The sequence below is a fragment of the Carettochelys insculpta genome, chromosome 15 (assembly GCF_033958435.1).
Source record: "Carettochelys insculpta isolate YL-2023 chromosome 15, ASM3395843v1, whole genome shotgun sequence".
NCBI classification, from domain to species: domain Eukaryota; kingdom Metazoa; phylum Chordata; order Testudines; family Carettochelyidae; genus Carettochelys; species Carettochelys insculpta.
The window spans coordinates 10103434-10118460 of NC_134151.1; the positions used below are offsets into that span (position 1 = coordinate 10103434).

The 15027-nt window shown below is 41.3% G+C and overlaps 1 protein-coding gene across 1 annotated transcript in view; it reads right to left on the reverse strand.

Moving 5' to 3' along the window:
- The window catches only part of TENM2 (teneurin transmembrane protein 2), a 1128689-nt gene extending 1114744 nt beyond the window's left edge, over positions 1–13945 (reverse strand). The window contains exon 1 of the mRNA XM_075010154.1: positions 13809–13945. The gene's annotated coding sequence lies outside the window, so the exon portion shown is untranslated. The remainder of the gene's footprint in view (positions 1–13808) is intronic.
- Between the last annotated feature and the right edge of the window lie 1082 nt (positions 13946–15027).

A 15027-nucleotide genomic window follows, 5' to 3' on the forward strand; every position in this document is an offset into this window, starting at 1 on the left:
CAATCTGTGTGACCACTAATACCCACAGCCCAAGTGGAGGATAAGTTCACATTTCATTAGTTGAACCCTTACAGTGGGCTTCCCAGTATAAGGAGAGAAGTCGATCCTTTCTTTTTCACGGGAAGAAAATACTCAGATTTAGCAATGAGCAAACAGACATAGTGTGTAAGTGCTAAACAGGGAGCACAGATATGTCTACAGTATTTCCAAAATAATCACACTGAAAATAATCATGTCATTTTATATAGCTTTTAGCTATAATCTCTTGGTCACAGACACAAACAAGATATCATTCCCAAGCAGGAAAAGCACCAAGCATGCATACAAGTTCAACCAACAAGATACATAATAAACTACAAAAACTCTATTACTAGTGTAGCTCTTTTCCCATCATTGTCAAGCTTTTTTTTTTTTCTTTTCCTTTTTTGGATAGGAAAATAAGTGTTATCTACTGACACAGTTCCATTGCAGGATCATGGCCTGAATTTGTGCCCCAACTTGCAGATCAGTGTCATTAGAAAACAGAAAGATGTTAAAAGCTTTACACATGGCTTCTTGAATAACAGACACATACAGGGATTTCTCTGAGCCAAGTGAATTCATCCCAATAGCAAGGAGATTAGGTCACGAAGTTTTCAAAAACTGATTGCACAGAGCACTGACTATTGCTTCTGGTCTGATAGTCCTTGATTAAACAAAATTCCTGTTGAAGAGATGGGTGTAAATCGGCAGCTATGCCCAGTTCATGATTAGTGTGGGTGACAAGGCTGAGTATAAAGGAACTTTCAGCCACCTGTCACCAGCCTCTGGGTCCCCACTAGCACAATTCCACAGGGTTGCCCTAGCTTGCACTCACTAAAATAACTCCCTCGATATTGTTTTGCTGGCCCAGAATTGACTTTAGCTCTCATTGCCCTTTCTGTGGTCCCAAATGCCCTCTCCATAGAGGAACAGAGGCAGAACAGAGGCCGTGTAGCTGAGGAAGTGCTGCTACAGGGAATCCCCAGCTTTAATTTGTTTTGCACTGCATGAATTACAAAACAAGGATTTACCATACCTGAAGGATTTAGCTCACAATGTTTGCCTTCAGCCTCAACAGTCATGATGGAGGAATGACCGCAGCCAGGCAGAGTTTGTTTATTTATTTCAGTTATGAAAAGTAGCTACTGCATGCAAAGTCCGCTAAAATCAATTGAAAACCTCTCATTGATTTCAGTGCCCTTTGCATCAAGTTCCTGAGCAGAGATTTTGTTATTGATTTTTTTTTTAATATCTTGTTCTGCTGTGCTGACATTAAGGACCAATAAGCTACTGAATTTAACAGAAGAACTATTAAACATTTCATTAGAAAACTGAAAATGAAATCTGACTGAAGCCAAAATTCTATGTTTCTAAATCATCTCATTCAGATACATTAATTAAATAAGGCAGTAGACAGAGGATAGTAAGGAAATCCTGTTCTTCCGAATGTGAGTGGTCCTAACTCACATGTGTACTAGCCATGGGGACTTCAAGAGAACACCTCTGTAAGGATACTTACTGCCTCAAGCCCTAACATTCAGACCCAGTTAATCCATGCTTAATTTATCAAGATGTCCAAGTATTGCCCTGCGGAAGATTTAAGCCTTACCTGTTTTAAAGCAGGCACAGTTATATAATCATCTCTTTTCCAATCTGCAAATAAGATAAACATAGATTTCTAACTGGTTTGGATTACCCAACTCTGATCACACATAGGAGTTAGATACTGAATTCTAAGGTCTAGAACATGACGTTACCAGACACTGTCAAATTAGGAAGGATAATGTGACAGAAAGCTGCATTAATTGCAGATGCCAGAGACAACCGAAGTACAGAAGCAGCATCCCAAAGCAACATAAGGGTGTGAAAATTAAAATGCCTTTTAAAGGGATGAAATGTAAGCTGACCTTCCTCACCAGTGCTCTCCTTTTAACATGTACGGAAAGAGGCATAGACATATTTATGTCCTCATCATGGCACCTTTGGACTATTTGGCTCCAGAAGCTTGGTAAATTTTCTAGTTCATGCACTCTGGGAGGACAAGAACTAGGATTCCATCTTCTCCAGAGGAGTTACATAAAGTGGAGAGGACATGTTGAGAGCTCCCCTGCTGACTCTCTCCTCTTCGCAGCCCCATTCACCACACAAGAGTGGCCAAAAATTGGCCTCAACTAATGGTAATTCAAGGACACATCTGCACTCTGCTACAGATGCTGACATCATGCCAATCCAAGCATAGGAATGTTTCTACCTTGTGAATGTTAGATGAAGTGGAGAATATTGGTAAGTGTCCAGGGAGTTCCTAGGGTTTCTGTCAGAAAGTGGAACTGTTATTAGCTGGTGTATGTTTTGAGGAGCTTGATGTGAGTGGAACAGTGATTTCTTCCCTTTAAACAAATGCTGTGTTCAGAGAAAGGCATTTTAAGTGAGCAAGCAGAAAAGCTAACTGAATAGGAGGGGCTGAGGAAAACCCTGAGGTTGGCTAAGAGATTAAATTAGGGTTCAATAATTAGACCCTCTGGATTGGTTGCACATTCCACAGAGGTTCTGCATCTATTCAAGTAACCTTCCCCTTGGCCACTTTTGCTTTCCAACAGTGGCCTCTGTGAGATGGAAGGGAAGGGATTTTCTGGATATGTCTACACTATAATAAATGCCTGCAGCTGGCCCATGAGAGCAGGCTAGGGTTGTGGGGCTATAAAATTGCAGTGTAGATGTTTGGGCTATGGTACCCTTTCCCTCTCATTATATCCCACAGCCTGAATATCTGCACTGCAATTGTATAGCCCCAGGAACCTGAGTTGGCAGTCACAGGCCATCTGTAAATGTTATTTTGCAATGCAGATATGCTCTCCAGTTCAATTGAACAAGGAGGATTACTGCTAAGATATACCTATTTTGTAGACATACCTATCTCATAGAGCTGGAAAGGACCTTGAGAGGTCATCAAGTCCAGCCCCCCTGCACTCACAGCAGGATCTATCATCATCCTTGACAATTTTTTTTAACTATTTGATCCCAATCCTTCCCTCAGTGATTGAACTCACAACCCTGGGTTTAAGAGGCTGCTAGCTGCCTCCTTTCTAATCCTGCCCTGCTCCAACAGAGCTGTTGTGGAGACACACATCTGACAAAGTGGGCCTTTGCCCACGAAAGCTTATGCTCCAAAAAAATCAGTTAGTCTATAAGCTGCCACAGGATTTCTCGTTGTTGTTGCCGAGAGAAACTTTGATGCACTATCCATGGTTCAGATCTTACAAATTCTCACAGCTTTAGCTGGGTGTGAAGCACTGGTGGGTCCAGGAGCACCAAAAACACCTTTGTCAAGGGAAGGGGGAAGAGAGAGAGAAATGAACTGGGAGCAATTGAAGTAGCATTCATCATGCTCCCTCTCTTTCAGTCCTGCCCTTTACTGCAGAGTGAGGGGATGCTGCTTTATTATTCTCACGTCTCTAAGGCCCCCTCATGTTATTGGTTGTGGGGGAGAGAGATCATGTGGGCCATTGGGTGGAGAGGCAGATGGATCAGCTCCTATCTGGAGGCACTCCTAGGGGTGACACAGTTAGCCTGCTAGGCAGCACAGCCATTTCAGGCTGATGGTTTCATATCCATCCTTTCTCCTCCCTAAATCCACTCACTGGATCATCTGGGCTGCGTCTACACGTGCACGCTACTTCGAAGTAGCGGCAGTAACTTCGAAATAGCGCCCGTCACGTCTACACGTGTTGGGCGCTATTTCGAAGTTGAAATCGACGTTAGGCGGCGAGACGTCGAAGTCGCTAACCCCATGAGGGGATGGGAATAGCGCCCTACTTCGACGTTCAACATCGAAGTAGGGACGTGTAGACGATCCGCGTCCCGCAACATCGAAATAGCGGGGTCCTCCATGGCGGCCATCAGCTGGGGGGTTGAGAGATACTCTCTCTCCAGCCCTTGCGGGGCTCTGTGGTCACCGTGGGCAGCAGCCCTTAGCCCAGGGCTTCTGGCTGCTGCTGCTGCAGCTGGGGGTCCGTGCTGCATATACAGGGTCTGCAACTAGTTGTTGGCTCTGTGTATCTTGCACTGTTTAATGAAAGTGTGTCTGGGAGGGGCCCTTTAAGGGAGCGACTTGCTGTTGAGTCCGCCCCGTGACCCTGTCTGCAGCTGTGCCTGGCTCCCTTATTTCGATGTGTGCTACTTTGCCGTGTAGACGTTCCCTCGCTGTGCCTATTTCGATGTTGGGCTGAGCAACGTCGAAGTTGAACATCGACGTTGCCAGCCCTGGAGGACGTGTAGACGTTATTCATCGAAATAGCCTATTTCGATGTCGCAACATCGAAATAAGCTATTTCGAAGTTGGGTGCACGTGTAGACGTAGCCCCGGTGTCCTGCGTTGGGGTCTGAAAGGATTTACACACATGGTGAAACTGAAAAAAAGTTCTGAGCGTGATTTTTCATCTAGTCAGCATCCAGGATATCTGGTTTTGCAGGAACAGGGAGAGTTGCTGTATGAATTTACAGCTGTCATAACTTTGGTGGTTTCCAGTATGTTTAGTTGGTAAGAAAGGTTCATCTGAGGAACCTATTACCCAGTGAGCTGCGTGGGCAATGGGCTTGGGCAGTCACATGGCATGGGGAGATGATATGCCCACACCTCAAATGGAGGATATAGAGCAATGGCCCTCTGCCTTTTTTTCCATTTGTGGACTGCTAAAAAGTTTCAAAAGAAAGGTTCAGACTCCTTAGGAAATCTATCATCTGTCTACACGTTTAAATTCTCTTCAGTCAGTTTTCAGTCTGAATCTTTCGCCAATCACAAATACATACTCATCCCAAATTTTATAATTTATCTGAAGCCATTGATGTCAGTTGAGATTCATTTTCAGGTATCTTCGCAGAGCACTCTGGAACAATTTAGTCCACTGGTATTAGTTAATAATACAAGCCTCCCTTTATTTATCTCTATTATGATGTCTGTCTCACTGCAATACCCATATTAAAGATATTAAGAGAAGGCAGAGGAAAAATAGTTTCCTGGCAGACAGAAACCCAGAATGGGAGCCAGAGCTAGCGTATTCAGCAAAAGGGATTTAATTGCATTGTTTCTCTGTAAATAAATCTTAACATCTACATTTCAACCTAGCTTGAAAACACTTAGCCAGATATTCAAAACTGGTCATACTATTTTCAGGTGTACAATTTAAAACACCTAGGTTACATCTACACTTAGGAAAAACTTCAAAACGGCCAGATTGAAGAATACTAATGAGGTGCTGAAATGAATATTCAGTGCCTCATTAGCATGCTGCTGGCCGTGCCACATTTCGCTCGCACGCAGCTCGTCTACATGGTTGTCCTTTTCAAATGGATCCTGCAAACATTGAAATCCCCTTATTCCCATCAGGATTTTGATATTTGCAGGGTCCTTTCAAAAATGATCCCCATGTAAACAAGCCACCTGTGAGTGAAACACAGCACTTTTGAAGTGCCACAGCCGGCGACATGCTAATGAGGTGCTGAATATTCATTTCAGCACCTCATTAGTATTCTTCGATTTGGCCATTTCAAAGTTTTTCCTAAGTGTAGACACAGACGTAGAGTCAGATTTTGAAATGTATTTTAAGTGCTTAAAGATGCAGAGAGGCGAGGGACTTAACTCTCTGAAATCAGTGGGAGTGAGGCTCATAGGTGCTTTTGAAAATCCGACTGCATGCATGTCTGCACCTTTTAAGCAGTTATAAACAATTTAAAAATGGAATGCAGTGCCTCATATTTAAGAATGCTGAGTACACATCACTTCCATCAGCTGGAGATATGGACAGAGAACACCTCTGAAAATAGGGCCCTGTTATTTCTCACATTAGATACCAAAAATGCAGGCAATCAAAATGTTTGGCTTTAATTCGTAGCTGGTTTTCACACACCACATGGATCCATCTGCAGTGTGGCAAACTCACAATCACAGATTACTCGATATGTGTTCTGAAGTTTGTTAGGAACAGAAAATCAAAGTGAAAAAAATCTCAGGATTAAGAAGTTACAGATTAAATTCAATTTGTTTAGAAACATAAAGTTATATCCAGTTTCACCACTGTCCTTACTATGGCCAGCTCTACACAAGGGGGAAAAGTCAATGTAATACACACAGTTGCAGCTACTAGAACTGCATATCTTAAATCGATTTTAGCCACTGTCCCCAAACCGGGAGATACTTCCCTTATTTCTCTTGACTGTGAGGAGTTCTGGGGTTGACAGCAGTTCCCTGATCATTCAATTTAGTGTGGTCCCACTCGCTGCACTAAATCAAACCCCAGAAGATCGACCACCAGTGCACCAATCTTCCACTAAATATAGACATGCCTTAACTGAATGTCCCAGTACGGCAAAAACAACAAGGAGTCTGGTGGCACTTTAAATACTACCAAATTGATTGAAATGAGATGAAAGTTTTGCCATTAACTCACTGGAAGTTTTGCCATTAACCTCAGTGCAGCCAGAATGTTACCAATGGAAAATGGAAGACATGCCCAAGATCTCATCACAAATTTCATACTCCCATCTCTGTATCCCTGTTTCTTCTTCAGCATCTGAGGAAGTGAGTTGTATCTCACGAAAGCTTACGCCCTAACACCCTATTGTATTTTTAAATCTTCAAAGTGTCACCAGACTCGTTTTTGTTGAAACAGACTAACAAGGCTACCCTTCAGAGACCTTACAGTACAGGGTATGCCACAGCTGTGTTTGTGGCTTCAATTCTAATTTTAAGCTCTTATTTTCACTCACTCAAGTGCTTTGAAGAATTTTTCATTTGGGTGGAAATTTTCTTTGATTGGGATCAGTTAAAAGTATTTTTATTTGTTGGCTGTTTTCTTTTTTTTTCCCAGACATATCTGAATTATCTCATGTTAGAAAAAAATCCAGTTTTCCTACTGAACGAGGGGTCAGATCAGAGCATAATCAAGTGTTCTGCTCATTCTCTCTGAAGCACCTGGCATTGGACATATCCGGAAGACAGAATACAGTGCTAGATGGACAGTTGGTCTGACTTAGTATGGCTGTGCATTCTAGATCTTTGTACATATATGCTGTGATTACCATTTCATTTACATACCACTTCCTCACCAGTGGTGGACCTTCATCAATGGCAGTGGAAACAGAGAAATGATGCTGTAGATTCAGTGTATGCCAAACAGAGATTAGAATTTGGGAGTATCATCTGTGTTCCAGTGGTGAAATTCTGATTGCAGTGAAGTTAATGAAGACAAAATTTCCAGTGACTACAGTGGAGCCAGGATTTCACACTAGGTCCTCAAACCAACTAGTGAACAATATTTTAGAAGATCCTGATATGGATATTATTCACTACTGTAACTGAATAAATAAAAATGAGATCCCCAGGCAGTATCTTCCTTTAAATGTAAGTAAAAGCTCTAATCCTACTTCATGATAAGGCAAAAATCAATGCTGGTGAAAATTGGTCATGGAACTTTGATATTCTTGTGCCACTGTATTAATATGCATTTTACTTATTTAATTTGGTCCAAAACATCACATTTAATGCAGAGCAGTTCAAAGAGTTGACATTCAAACATAAAATGTATTTTCATTTGCCGTAAATAATGTATTTGATATGTAACTGTATAGTACGTCAACTGCTGCAAAGTAAATATTTTAAACATATCTAATTTATATAAAATAAAAATTTAACATAAAATAGACTAGATTAACAAGTGAGTGAAATTTACTTGCACGATTATGGCTCTTGTCCATATCAAATCCCACCAAGTATTTTATAGTCTACTTTTTAAAATTTCTCCAACAGTGTCTCTCAGAAAAAAGAAGTCTTCCCTTCCTCTTTTAAATGCGGTGTAGAGTTGCAACACAGGACTACGATATCTACTGTGTTTCACTCCGGAAATGATTGTATTACAAAGGTGTGTAAACTATACATAATTTGTAAAGTGATTTGTGAAGATTATTATATAACGTTCAATCTAATAATATGTTACTTTTATTGAATCTGTAAATGCTTCTAACTAATGTTTGTGCTTTTACTGAACCTATACTATTCTGTAACAAAGAATAACAATGTCAAGCCAAAATTTAGGCAGACTGCATCCATTTAGAGACAATCACACTCACCTTTTTGAGTACACGTTCTCATCAATATATTTTACATGCAACAAGATACAGAGAGATTTTCAAAGGCAGAACATTATATTGTGCAACAGAGATGAAAAGGTGCCTCCATCTTCCATGAAATATGTCTATGCATTATAATGAAGCAAAAGGAAAACGCTGTTTTCTGTTTGACATTCAGACAAATTTCCAAGGCTATCCCTACATGTGTACTGATTCCAGCTCTTGTTGCACACGTACACAACAAAGGGAAAATAGGCTGACCCTCTTAAGGCACAGGACTAGAAATAAGACGATTAACGTTCAGTTGCTGGATCTCCCACATGCTTCCTGTGGGACCTAGAACAAGTCACTTATAACCTCACAAAAATGTTGTGCTGATAAATTTGACAATGTTTGTGAGATGTTCAGATACGACAGCAATAGACAGACTGTGTCTTCCTGGCTCTCATAACACCTTTGTATGGTGGAAAGACTCAAACTGCTTATATGTTCCATGAGGAGAAGATGCAAATGTATTACAGTATATAGTGGAGAATGTTCTAAACACTGCTGGCTGCTGGGACACCGCACACAACTTAAGTAGCTGTGGCTTTGAAAGCCACAGTAAAAATCTTAGTAATACTAGCACTGATTTATGTATTTTAGAGGTGTCCTATAAAAGGACCAGAATGATCATTCCATTTTCCCTAGATGAAAATGGACAAATACTACTCTCATTGCAAACAAAATGCATCAATAGGGGTTGCACAGGATTAATGGAGGAGAAAATCTGGGCAGTGATTTTCCTCTCCATGCAAGGCTCAGACAGCGCAATACATCCTGCACTAAGGCCCACACTTAAAGAATTACAGGTAAATGTTGACATTTCTTTAATTTTTAGCTAAACATCAATTTCCTAAAAATGCTGCAGTGCATAACTGTTATGGTCAGACAGTATGCGAGAACTATGTGATAATTATCATGTGCCCATTCCCTGCTTCCCCCTTAAAGATAATTTCATAAATGTAAATTCATAAATGTGCTGCTTGTTGCTAAAAAATAAATATCACACAATTGTATCCCTGTTTGGGATAACTACTGGATTATTGGTGCCCTTCATTAAACATGAAAGGAAACAATCTATTACTATGTCATATGAACTGTCAATCAATTCCATGAGACAGAATCGAAACAAAGCAGCATCTCTCAACCTTTGCAAACTACTCTACTCATTTCAAGACCTTGATATGTCTTGAGTATGCCCAAGTTTCACTTCACTTAAAAGCTTACAAAATCAGACGTAAAAATTAAAGTGTCACACCACAGTATTACTGAAAAATTGCTCACTCTCTTATTTTACCATGTAATTATAAAACAAATCAACTCGTATATATTTACTTTCTTACATTTTGGTGTATGGTATATAGAGCAGTATAAACAAATCATTGTCTATAACATTTTAGTTTGTACTGACTTTGCTAGTGTTTTTCACGTAGGCTGTTGTAAATCTAGGCAAATATCCAAATGAGCTGATGTACTGCCTGGAAGACCTCTAAGTAACCCCAGAGATGCTCATACCCCTGTGTTGGGAACCACTATCATAAAGGAGGTTGTATTTATATTTCACAATAATGAGCTTAGAAAACAGGGTGTTTATCTAAAAAGCTTATTTGGTAATACTGACTCAGTCAGCAAGGTAAAGTTATGAGAATGTATTTGAATGTCAACAGCATTATAGGTTCTCAGTAAAAGCCAATAATGTGAGACAAAAATTATCTAATAGAAAAGGACCTAATATATCCTGCAATGCCTCATGCGGATTAAGTGACAAAGTATTACAGAAAGCATTTTATTTTAGAGCATGTTGCTTTGGCAATTCAGCTAAATAAAAGCTGTAATTTTGAATAAAGATCAAAACATAGGACTCTGTAAGGCTACAGAGGCCACTGATGCACAAAAAATATTACTTTACATGGTTGCAATAGTATGATACAGTCAAAATCATTTTGTACTTTTTCTGGAATATACAGTATGTCCAAGACTACATACTGTGTGTGAGTTGCTTGCACTTGCAGAAAGAAGAGTGATGATGAGTCAATAATAATTGGTATAAAAACTTCAGTGATATGAACAAAAGGTCAAAAAGAGATGGATCATCACTGTGTATTATTTGCTCTAAATGAGAATGGTTTATTGCCTGTAGTACTGGCACACACATTATGTAAAACTGTATTTCTTAAACATTTAAGGCCCTTTTAAAATTACAAGTGGGATATATTCTAAACATCTGGACAATATTGCCCATTAAATATTTTTCCTGCAGCAAGTCAAAACTTAAATATCCCACATCAACCATTTAAAAGAGATACGAACTTTAGTTATACTTTGAGAGAATGTTCTTTTCTTTTGCACATTGAGAGCAGAACATGTCCTTTCTTATCCAATGGACTGATTTTCAAAAACTAACTGCAAAAATTACAATTTAAGGGATTAGTCTTGCAACCCTTACTCACATGATTAAATATGCTATGATTAACACTACTGCAGTGAGTACTTTTTGTGTACATGATTGAATGGGTCACAGGATTAAGATCTTAATAAGCCATTTCAAACAAACAATGTAGAAATATGCGTATCTGTTTTCCAAGATCAGTTAATTGACTTGAGTAGTCTAACAACCACTTCAGCTTTTTTTTCCATTTAATCTGACCTTCAGTATAATTTGACCTCTCAGATGAAAATGTCTACATATTTGACCTGAATGAACTAAATCAACACTTCTTTTGTATCATAGTGAATAATTTTAAGCACATGCACAGTTTGACACTATAATTTATTTATACTGTGCATAAAAATGTACTTGGATTGCTGAAGTCAAAATGATAGTGTTTGACAATAGAATCCATTACCGTAATATATCAAATATCAACAGATATCTCCACTCTGTGCCAAATAAAATATGAATCCTAACAAGTCATACAAATGTGACCGTTAGTCCTCTCAAATTAATATTCCTAGAACTTTCCTCTCTGTTGCCTAACAACTGCTAGTACCTCTTCCCTGTTCTCCCATGTAACCCTCTGACTTGTAGTAGGAGATACTCGAATACAAAATATCAGTCAAGCTGATTAGGAGAGACCATCTTCCATGTGATGTTCATAAGTGAAATTGCACCAAACCATACAGTGTCAGTGTAAATGAAAGAAAACTCATACTAATTTTCAATAACAGTGAGAAATAACCATGTAGAGTTTTTTGAAAAACGGCTAGAGTTACTTTATAACTAATCATTGCATCAATGCAAGTCATTTAAAATAAACAGAGTACAAACACTGATAAGTTATCTAGACCAAACCTTTTTTTTTTTAATGTTGACCATATGTGTTTAATATTTTAACAAATGAACACTATGGGCTTTTAAAAGTTTCCAGGAAACTATGAAACCTCAGCAATAAAAGATTCTCTCTCTAAATGAATTAAAGATTTGATTTCACAAGTGAATTTTCGATTCTCAAACTGAGTCCAACTCAGTGCAACATAAATATATTTATATGCTGATTTTATTTTACGGTAATTAGAAATCTCACCACATGCATTAGTCTTTGACCTGGTCAGTTATTTGCACTTGTGCCCATGCACAAGGAATTAATTTAATTATTTAAATGATGCAGATTGACAACAAGAACATATTGTGGTTTTTTTTTAAATTATTATTATTTTATAAAGAAAACAGTACTAAAGCAGTATTAGAAGCAAAGATTCTTTAGAATATCAGCGTCTTGTAGGAGAACTCTTCTTTCCTGGCAGACATCTCTGATTTTTATGAATGGAAGGACTTACCTCTTCATTTTATTAAAATTAGTAAATTTAAGGAACTCATGGAAATATTTAAACCCAATGATATGTCAGTCTGATGAACACTGTAATGACTTTTGTATTCTTTCAACACAAGAGTTGAGATGAAATGCAGTAAATCACTTTACTATTGTCAGACAAACTTGAAAGAGATCAATATGGGGTTTTTTTCTCTAAATTTTGTCTAGAATTTAAAGAAAAAGATTTAAGATCACATAATCAAAATTAATTGGTAAATCTGCGTAATGATTTGGAACTACTTTTTTTAAAGAATATCAGTAACTGGTGATTTAATTTTCATTTTGCTGATAATTCAGTAACTTCCACATTTAGATCACACCGTTCAAATCTCTGGAGTTTCAAAAAAGTTTTATCCAGCAGCATATGAGGTGGTCTTCTACTACACATACTGTCTGACAACTTGTATCCCAGGCTGCAGAAACAAGCTGAAAGTACGGCAATGATTTTCCTTTAGCCTTTTATTCCAATATTACATATCAGAATTTATTTTAGGTATACAGTTTGAACACCTTAAGAAGACAATAGTTAAGTGATGTAAATGTACCCTACTTTAAACACGTCTTTAGAACCTACTAATGCACTCCTAGCCATCATTCTATTAGCTATGTTCTATATGTAATATTGGGTTTGCAAACATTTTACGAATGGAAGTTTTCTTGTGATACTGCTGACTGGCCATTACATACTGACCCTCCATGGTTTTTATTTATTTATGTCCCTTTTCTTCTGCCCCATGACCCATAATGGGGGGGGCACATAGGAAATAAATACTAAAACTAATTTAAATCTTATTGTTCTCTAAGTAGTATAAATTTACCTGAAACATACAGTATGTACGAACGTGTCTTCTTTTTTTTTTCAATCCTGCTGACAAGAGTTTAAAGAGTATTATTGGGAAGTAAAAGACGAGTTAATTAAGCGTTCCATTTACTTTCATCAGACTGGCTCATTTAAATTTCAGTCTGTGCTTGTGTACACAAGAAAGAGAAACAAACAGAAAATCTCCTCCAACTGCTACTGCATGTAAGGTCGAACCGGGTCTTGATGTGGCGTTAGCAAACGTACATTGTCTCAGCAGCAGGAGGAATACAGTGCCCCCAATCTCTCTCCCTCCACAGCTCTGAATTTATGATTAAGTCCAATTTAGCAACAGCTAAACCACTGGACAGTATGTGATGCGCTAAAGCACTTCTGTGTTTATCATCTTTACAAGCAACATGAGGAGCGATCTCCTTTATTGCCTCCTGCAAAACTGCAGCAATGATGCAAAGCAGCCTTTTTTAATTCCCTTTTGGAATACAAATGCCTCTTTCCCCGATTTCCAACCAGCATGCCCTGTGCCCGAGATAGTTTCTGAATCACCGATCTCTTTCAGCCCTGGTGGCAAAAACCGAAACAAAATTGTACTTGAATCGGGGGAGGGAGGAGGGGGAAAAAAAACCCAAACAAACCTAAAATCACAAAGACAACATTAAAACACGCAGGGAAAATAACTCAGCAGCCAAGGCTGGAAAGGAACAAGCAGGAAAGCAGCGGGGAAACAAGCCCCGATCTCTCCCTGCTCCCTGGACCTCGTGCGACTAATGACCTCTCCAAGTGCTGAATTAAAAGGTTGCGGTCGACCCCCCGCTCGCAGCCGGGCTCTGAGAGCCCCACCAGAAGTTGTCAGCGGTGCCAATGCAATTACAGCGGCGACGCGAGCCAGGGAAGGAGAAATAAGGGGCGCGAGGGGGCTGCCGAGCGGACGCTGTTGCGGAATGAAGAGCGTGAGGAAAAAGCCTTAAGCCAGATAAGAAGTGAAGAGCATTTACCAGCAGCAGCAGCAGGTTGAGCAGCCCGAGTCCCTCACACCATCTCTGGGTGAGAACTTCGCCCAGCGTGCAGCACCAGCGCGGATTCCTTCACTGGGGCGGGGAGGGGGCTTGGGGCACCTCTGGGGAGAGCCGATGCAATAACCCCCAGCGCCCCGCCGGCCGGCCGGCTCCCCGCGGCGCCTGCCCCCCGAGAGCGGAGCCTCAGCCGCGGCTGGCTGCTGTCTGCGAGCTAGCCAAGCAGCTCAGTGCCAGCTGCTCTCAATCCAGCCCGGCAGACACCAGGTTGCACGAGCCCCTGAATGGGGGGCGCGAGCCAATCCCGGGCTCAGCAGCAGGCAGCGCGCGCGCAGGGGCACCGTGCACAGGCACGGCCGGGAGGCGGCGGCGGCTGCACCAGCAGAAGCAACCGCGAGCGGCAGCCGCCTCGGGGGTGCCTCGGCTGGGTGCCCCCGGGCGGGGAGGAGGCGGCGAGCACGAGCAGCAGGCCCGCGGCTCTTTGCGCTCCCGCCGCTACAGAGGAGCCGGGGCTCGGGGTGGCGCTTCGCCGGTGGCGCGGCCGGCTGGCGGTGGTTGTGTTGCGTTCCCGGCTGGTTGCATTTTGCAGGCTGGGCTGCTGCCGGGGCGCTTTGCAGCGGAGTGCTCGCTGGGGAGGGCCAGCACGGGGAGAAGAGGCTGATGCACAGGCAGATTGCCCAGGGTGACCGAGCGGGGGGCGCACGGGAAAGGGGGCAAAGACAGGGCCCGGCTGGCCTAGCCCGTCAGCTCCGGGCCTGGCCTTGGCAGGACGCTCACAGCAATAGGCACTTTGCAAGGGCTGCCCTCCCGAAAGGGGACAGGGAAATAAACCGGGTGCACAGTTTCAGCTACGGCCTAAACAGCCGGGTGAGCGATGCAATTAACGAAGGAACCTGCAGGAGCATCCTCGAGGATTCAAGGGCATCCTTGGGATTGCTCTGAATCGGGAGCTTAACTCTCCTTTCCCTCCTAGAAACGCGTGTGCAGCTGTAGAACTCCCTGCCCACCCACAAGTTTGTGTGGCATTCATCTTTCTGCTCAGCTCCTGAGTCCTCCCTACTTTGGAAACTCCCACCCGGAGCACAGACTGCAACATACACCATTCCTACAGGACGTTCTCCCCCCCACCCCCAGGGAAACTGAAGCTGGACTGATAAAAATTATTCTATTTTGGTACAGAGGATATAGCATTGTGCGTGTT